Consider the following 7,386-nt stretch of genomic DNA (forward strand, 5'->3'; position numbering starts at 1 on the left):
CCATCTTCCATCCCATATAGATAAATTACCATGGAAAATCAACTCTCCACTTGTCTTTACCAAAGATTATGGTCCATCTCTACAAGTCTTTTATGCCCCCTACATAGGTGGCCCAATATCTCTTAAGAATATACATATAGTTTTTCTCCTTTCAAAAAGACTCAAATTGTATATTATTTTCACAAGCAAATAATATTGGGCCCTCCTCTATTTGTTTAAGCATCATACCCTTTTGAAAAAGCATGATTCCCCTTGGATGCATACAAGCAAAGGGCCCATACAAGAAGACTTGAAAGCAAAAGGTTCCCTAGCCTAGTGTGGACCTTCCAAACTGAATTCCTTGGTGCATGGGCGTGAAGAATAGTCCAAATTCATATCAAACATGTTGAGAAGGTCAAATTTTCCTTTTGAATCATGTCATTCCGAGCTACAGGTAAAAAGTTATGGTCAAAATAGTGTAAATCTGTCAGATTCGCAGCAAAAGGGAACTGTAAATCAAGTAAATCAAGAGGGTGAGATCTTATTTTTCCCCTACTCATCTTCTAGAAGAGCAATGAGTGTTCAAGGTCACTTGCATGTGATGGGACCAACCTAAAGATGCTTTCTAAATGCCAAGACAGACAGGTTGAGATACCCCGCAGGAGCCACCCGTAGGGCCTCATGGTGGGGCCCACCTACATTATGCACCCCTATGGAGCCTTCACGGTCTAAAATGATATTTTTGGTGAATAAATAGTCCCTTTTATTTCCAATATTCAATGAGTGGTCAAAGGACACTTAATTAGGGCTAATCACTCACCCTAATTAATTGTAGCATAATCCCACTCCTAAACTATAAATAGCCCCCCTTGGAGAGACTCAAGGACACACACCTATATTTTCAACTTCATGTTGTTTCTTGATCAATAGTAGAGAAAACCCCAACTCTCCCTCTTTCACATCCTCCCTCCTAACCCTCCTCTTTGGAGGAAGTGCAACTCTATCCTCCACTCTTTCTATTCTACAATCTCTTACTCCATCAACCCAATAAATCATTTGTAGCACCTCAATAACTTGTAAATACATCATGATCTCTCTCATGGTTATGTTAATGATCATTAAATCATCTTCAAAACTTTCAAGTGTCGCAATTCGTGATGGTTAGCCAGCGTCTGTCCTCCCCTTAAAAGGTGTGCGAGAAATCAAGTAAGTGTTCCATTCTCAATTTACCATTGGTTTGTTTCTCCACACTTATTCAATTGGTCTAAAGAAATTTCTCACTCCAACTCTCTTTTGCTTCATTACATATGCATGTGGCTACCTCTCATTGTGATTTTATTTGTGTCACGGCATTGCATAGATGGAGATGAGCTCTCTATGCAAAGTGTGTTAGTTTGATGTAAGTGATTCTCTTGTGTGTTTGAGAGGCAAGTCTTGCGCGCATGATTTTTTTGATGAGTGCTTGAGAGAGGAGGAGTTTGGATGTATTATGGGTATTCTTATGGAGAGAAGGTGAATGCTATTCCACAAATTGCATATTTCATTTGATGCACGGCATTGGGTTGCATAATCGTTGATGGTGTTCAAGTGTCCAAAGTGTATATAGAGTAAGGGGGTTTTCAAAGTGTGTTGCTTGAGTGGGTGAGTGCAAGTGTTATTTTGATTGGTTTCCTTCTCCACTCCCAAAAGAAGGTGGTGCCCCAAGTAGTGTGCGTACCTCTTTACGAACATTTTGTGAGGGTAGGCCCATTTGTTTAGGTTTAGAGGCCCCATTTCAAAAAGCTCTCCCTCAACATATGACTCCAACTTTTATGCTCGCTTGGATATGGATAGAGATTAGCCCTTTGTTGAACTAGAGGAAGACATTGTTCATTACAAGGACCATGATGAAGTCATTGTCTTTGGAGACATGAATGCTCGCACAAATACATTACAACATGACACACAACAAGTCGACATGCCACATGTCTCAAGAAGAATGGATGACTCATACATGTATAATTAGAGTTCTAATGATGCAAAAGAACTGGATCACTATGTAAAGTCACTTCTACATATGTGTAGTAGTACCGGAATGCTCATTGCAAATGGTGTATCTCTATGGCAAGGCACCAATGACTTTACATGTAGAAAGCACAATGGTGATAGCGTGATTGACTATATGTTTTTTTCAGAAGCCACTCTAGAATGCATACAAAGCTTTACACTTGGTGAATGGAATCCGGAGTCGGATCATAGGATGTTATGTATTGATCTCAAGTGTGGTAAAAGACCCGAGCATGTAGCCTCCAATCATGATGTGAATCATTCATACCTACGTCTAGACTTCAAATGAGCACTTATATATGCTGATATGGTGGACCAAATGCTAAGCATGATAGAGCATCAAGAGAGCCCAACATTAGAATGCAAGTGGAAAGTTTTCAAAGAAGCAATTTTCTCTTGTGCGAAGGAATGCTTTTCGGTGAAACGCATTCTTGTAAAATGTCTAAGAAGGGTAGCACCAAGAAGAAATGGTTTGACATGGAATGTAGTCAAGCCCGAAAACACTTGCTATGGTTGGATGCAAGCAAAGACAAGGAAGTTTACTTGGAACATTCACACACATACAAAGCACTTGTTCAAAAAAAGAGGAGAAGGTGGAAAGTCAAAAAACAACTTCTTTTAGCACAAGAGAAAGCACATGCATGTGGCAAGTTTTGGTAAAATCTAAAAGGCAAGCATGTTGAGAGCTTTGGTAACTTGACTCTTGAGGATATGTATACGTATTGCAAGAACCTCTACGAGCAACCCAATGTTGATAAGATGGAGTGTTGTAGCTCCCTTCTGTTTATGCCTCCCTTGTTTACCATTGAAGATGTATGCCGCGCGCTTGAGAAACTTGCTACTCACAAGGCAGGGGACCTTCAAGGTGTTAAGGCTGAAATGATTAAATGGACAAGCAAGAAAACAAGATATTGGATACGCGATATGTTTAACCTTGCACTTCAGCATGGCACGCCTCATGATTGGAGTGCAAATTGGATCAAACCTTTGCACAAAGGAGGAGATGTAAACAATGTGAACAACTATTGCACTATAATGGCTGGTTCTTTGATAGAAAAGTTATTTGGATGTATCATGGAGATAAAGATAAGTGAATGGACTAAAAATAATGACAAACGTGTGCTTGGCCAAGCAGGTTTTTGAAAGCATCATAGCACTATTGATCACCTTGTCACTCTTCGAGTTCTTATGGAAGTGTCTCGATTGAAAGGAGAAAAGTTGTATTGTTGCTTTGTGGATTTCAAGAAATCTTTTGACATGGTACCACAAGGAAATCTTTGGAGACGTATGCAAAGCCTTCAAGTGCCGAGAGAATTTATGCATGCAGTCTTTCGCATCTACCAAAAAGTGATATGTCGATTACGTATGGGAGATGGAATTTCAAATTTTTTTGCAAGCACCATTGGTGTCAAACAAGGATGCCCACTTTCCCCAACCCTCTTTGGGCTACTCATTGATGAACTGAAATGCATGGTTGTTGATTTTATGCAACAAGAAGGCATAGAAGAGGTTAAGATCGGAAATGTGGTGATCATGCTTTTCTTTTATACCGATGATGTAGTGCTCTTGGCACATACCTTAGAAATGCACAAAATCTTATGAGTGTCTTGGAACGCTTTTGCCTACATAGCGGGCTGATCGTGGATGGATTCAAAACCAAGGTTATGATTGTAAAGACCCTTCATGACAAAAGTCCATGCATTGTATACAACAATGAGCAACTTGAAGTGGTAGATAGCTTCAAGTACCTTGGCCTTGAGGTTCCATTCAATCATAAATGGAAGGATTGCGCAATGCGTCGCTTAGAAGCCAGCAAGAGGACTTATTATGCATTTGAGAACATGTGCAATGCTCTAGAGATCAAGTATTAGGCTCTCAAAAAGTACCTCTTTGACACATTGGTGACACTGGTGCTTCTTTATGGAGTGGAGGTGTGGGGTGGTAGCATTGGGAAGTCTACTTGGAAAGAGTTTGATAATGTCCAAAAGCATTTTGTCACCAATTTTCTCCAAGTCAAGACACAAACACCCTACATGCTCTTACTTCTTGAGTCCGGATCGCTTCCCATTGAGGTCTTGGGCATGCAAAGGGTTGTGGAGTACATGCTTAAGACACAACGTAGCCCTTTGTATCGACTTCTTAGAATCGCATATGAAGCAAGTCAAAAGGTGCAAAAGACATGCAAGAGCAAAATAGTAAGTTCAGGGTGGATGCTTGACATCAAGAAATGGTTTGGAAGATGGGATGCATGTCACTTGGTCAAGGATGCATCGATCGACTCCCAAGTTAATGAGTCCTTCTTACAACGCCAATGTATCATGGCTTGGGAGAAATCCAGAGGTTCTTGCTTCAGTCATTACACCACACACATTGCCCCAAACTAGAAATCTCTCTTCTTCTCCGAACGAGGTAACCAAACCCATCCCTATATCCTTGAGCCCATCCCGTTGAGTGCGACCCGCACCATTGCCTCCATTCATCTTAGCTCCCATTATCTACACTGCGAGACAAGACATTGGGGCACTGGTGAGGAGTCTCATCGACTTTGCACCTTATGCCCTCGTCAAGTGCGAGAGAGTGAGTACCACACACTACTTGAATGCTCAGCTTTTGACCACATTAGGTCCTCTTTTCCCTATATATTCAGCCATGAGCTCTCCCTACATACCTTCCTCTCCCAACCACGATGTGGACTCTCTATTGCGATGCTCATTTCAACCATTTTTGGGCATCGAGAGTCAGTTATGACCTCCACTCACACCACGTGACATGTTCATTTGGTCCCATACGTCATATTTGACCTTCGAGGACGATAATAGGACTATCTATCTATCTACCTATCTCTCTCTCTCTCTCTATCACACACACACACACACACACACACACACCTATCTATTTATCTACCTATCTATCTATCTACCTCTCTCTCTCTCTCTCTCTCTCTCTCACACACACACACACACACACACACACACACACCCACACAATGACACAAGCGAGTGCACAAGTGGGCCACCACACACAAGGACACAAGTGTTTGCTTAGTGCCCACTTGTGCACACGCTTGTGTCATTGTGTGTGTGTGTGTGTGTGTGTGTGTGTGTGTGTGTGTGTGTGTGTGTGTGTGTGTGAGAGAGAGAGAGAGAGAGAGATGATGGCTACACATGCGTGTGCTTGTGCAGGGCCAAGCATGTTATCACCCATGAAGTAGCTACATGCTTTTCGCAGCCCCCCTCATTAACTTTGCAACACCCCTACAAGCTCGCCTTCTTGTTCTACCTCCCAAATCACCTCAACCCCATCACCTCCACCATGCATAGGCTCCCCCCCTCTCCTCCATTTTGTGGCCATGGTGATCTAAAGATCATCTCTGTCAAAGAACTTGCATATGGATTTCTACACTTCTCATGTGGGGCTCTTGCTAGTGCTAGTAAAGCAAAAGACTTGTCATCCAATTATGCAGAGAATTTTTCACAAAAGTGGTCAGTTCTAGGAAGTTTTCCTTCCAAGTTCTTGAAGAAGTCACCTATCCCATTAGCGGCTAATAAGCAAAGGAGAAGGCAAGGAGAGAGTTCATAAAAATTAGGGAGAGAGGTCATAAAAAATAGGAACAAAGGAAGCAATCCCTCCAAATATCAAAGAGGCTGTGAAGTTTTCTTCTAGACGCAAGTCGTCCTTTGTGAAAAGGTCATCTGTGCCAAAGCCTCATAGTGGAGATAGTTTGGTAAGGGAGAGAGTGCCAAATGGAACAACAGCTGCTCATGAAAAATACATGCTCAATGCCTTAGGGAACAAAGGTTGGGCCTAGCCATTAGGAGGAATGTGGACTCAATTTTGGGTCCTGTAAGAAACGCCAACTTAGCACACAGAAAGGTAATTCTTAAAAATACAAAAGTAGTGCTTTGAAAATCTATTTCTTATAGTACATACGTAAAAATTTTCCCGATCACTTAAATGCATATTCGTACAAAATGTTTTTTGAGAGTCCAAATTTGTGCACAAAAATCTAGGTCTGTGAATCTTAATGAGTGATGTGATGTGAGATGAGAGAAAACACATAAGAGATGTTTTCAAAATACAAAAATAGTACTACAAATGCAAAAGGAATACCATGGATGCATCCAAATGTCCAAAAACCTTAGGATAGCACTTTTAAATGCTGAAATCTGATGTCTCTAGCTCGAGATATTGCATTTTAAGCCTAGGGTATCATGAGGTCAGAACGAAGAGAATAGAGGCCCAAGAGCTCGGACCTCTATTTGCTTGGTTGTGACCCCTTCATAATCTTAAATAGTACCTATCAATCACTATCAAGTACGATCCGTTAGAATTTGAATTGTGAGTAGCAGCGCTCATAAAAAGGTGATTGATGCTTATGCAAGATGCACACATACAAGTATCTCACTGTATAGGATAGCAACAACGGGTCATAAAAAGGAGCTCGATGCTTGTGCAAGATGTCATTATCAAGCATCTTAATTTTTTGGTGACAATGACAATTTCACCAAAATGGTTTTCATGGACATTTTAAAAAATGAGAAAAAAGGTTTTTTCTTCGTAATGTTAGCCTTCTTCCTATTGGCTAAGGAGCATTCTCTCACTAGAGCTAAAATGCTAAAAAACGAGTCCATTTCTTCCCTAATGATAGGCAGGAAATCACTTGTTTAATGTTTGTTTGGATGTCACCAATCCCCCCTCAATTGGGAAGCTAAACAACATGCATGTAATGCCTTCTCCAAATTCAGACCGATCTCCTAGTAACTTTGATATGTTGCGTCCATAATACAAAAAAGAGCAAACACAAGCCTAACTTCAAAGCCAAAATAGAACTTTGTGCGGAGATCACCCAGTGGAAAAGTCCCATATATTTTACCAAGGACCAACAACATGATGGGGCAATCGCCATTGATCCATGAAGCGAGTACAGATACACCAAAAGAATCACATCATGTTATTGTTGATTTGGAGAAATGAAAACTGCCAGAGCTAAAGAGCCTTGCAAAAATGAAAGGAGTGAAAGGCTATTACAAGCTAAAGATAACGGAGCTTTTTGGACATCTTAAAGAAATTTGGATAGTTGAATGAACTTTAGTTCTCTCTTAGAGAGAGAGAGAGAGAGAGAGAGAGAGAGAGAGAGAGAGAGAGAGAGAGAGAGAGAGGGGGGGGGGGGGGGGGGGGGGGGGGGGGAGGGGAGAGAAGGGGAGAAAGGGATGAAGAGAGAGGGAAAGAGATATATCTATATAGAGAGAGAGAAGGGGGGAAAGACAAAGAGAGAGAGTTGATACACACACACACACACATATATATAGGGGTTGTAGAGAGAGATAATTGAAGAGAGAGAGTTGATACACACACACACAC

General features: G+C 41.3%; 1 pseudogene; it reads left to right on the forward strand.

The window, feature by feature from the left end:
- The first annotated feature begins 5,179 nt into the window (after positions 1-5,179).
- On the forward strand, positions 5,180-5,833 carry LOC147443941 (uncharacterized; annotated as a pseudogene).
- Positions 5,834-7,386: the final 1,553 nt, after the last annotated feature.

The sequence above is a fragment of the Adiantum capillus-veneris genome, chromosome 13 (assembly GCF_014529385.1).
Source record: "Adiantum capillus-veneris isolate H3 chromosome 13, ASM1452938v2, whole genome shotgun sequence".
Taxonomy (NCBI): domain Eukaryota; kingdom Viridiplantae; phylum Streptophyta; class Polypodiopsida; order Polypodiales; family Pteridaceae; genus Adiantum; species Adiantum capillus-veneris.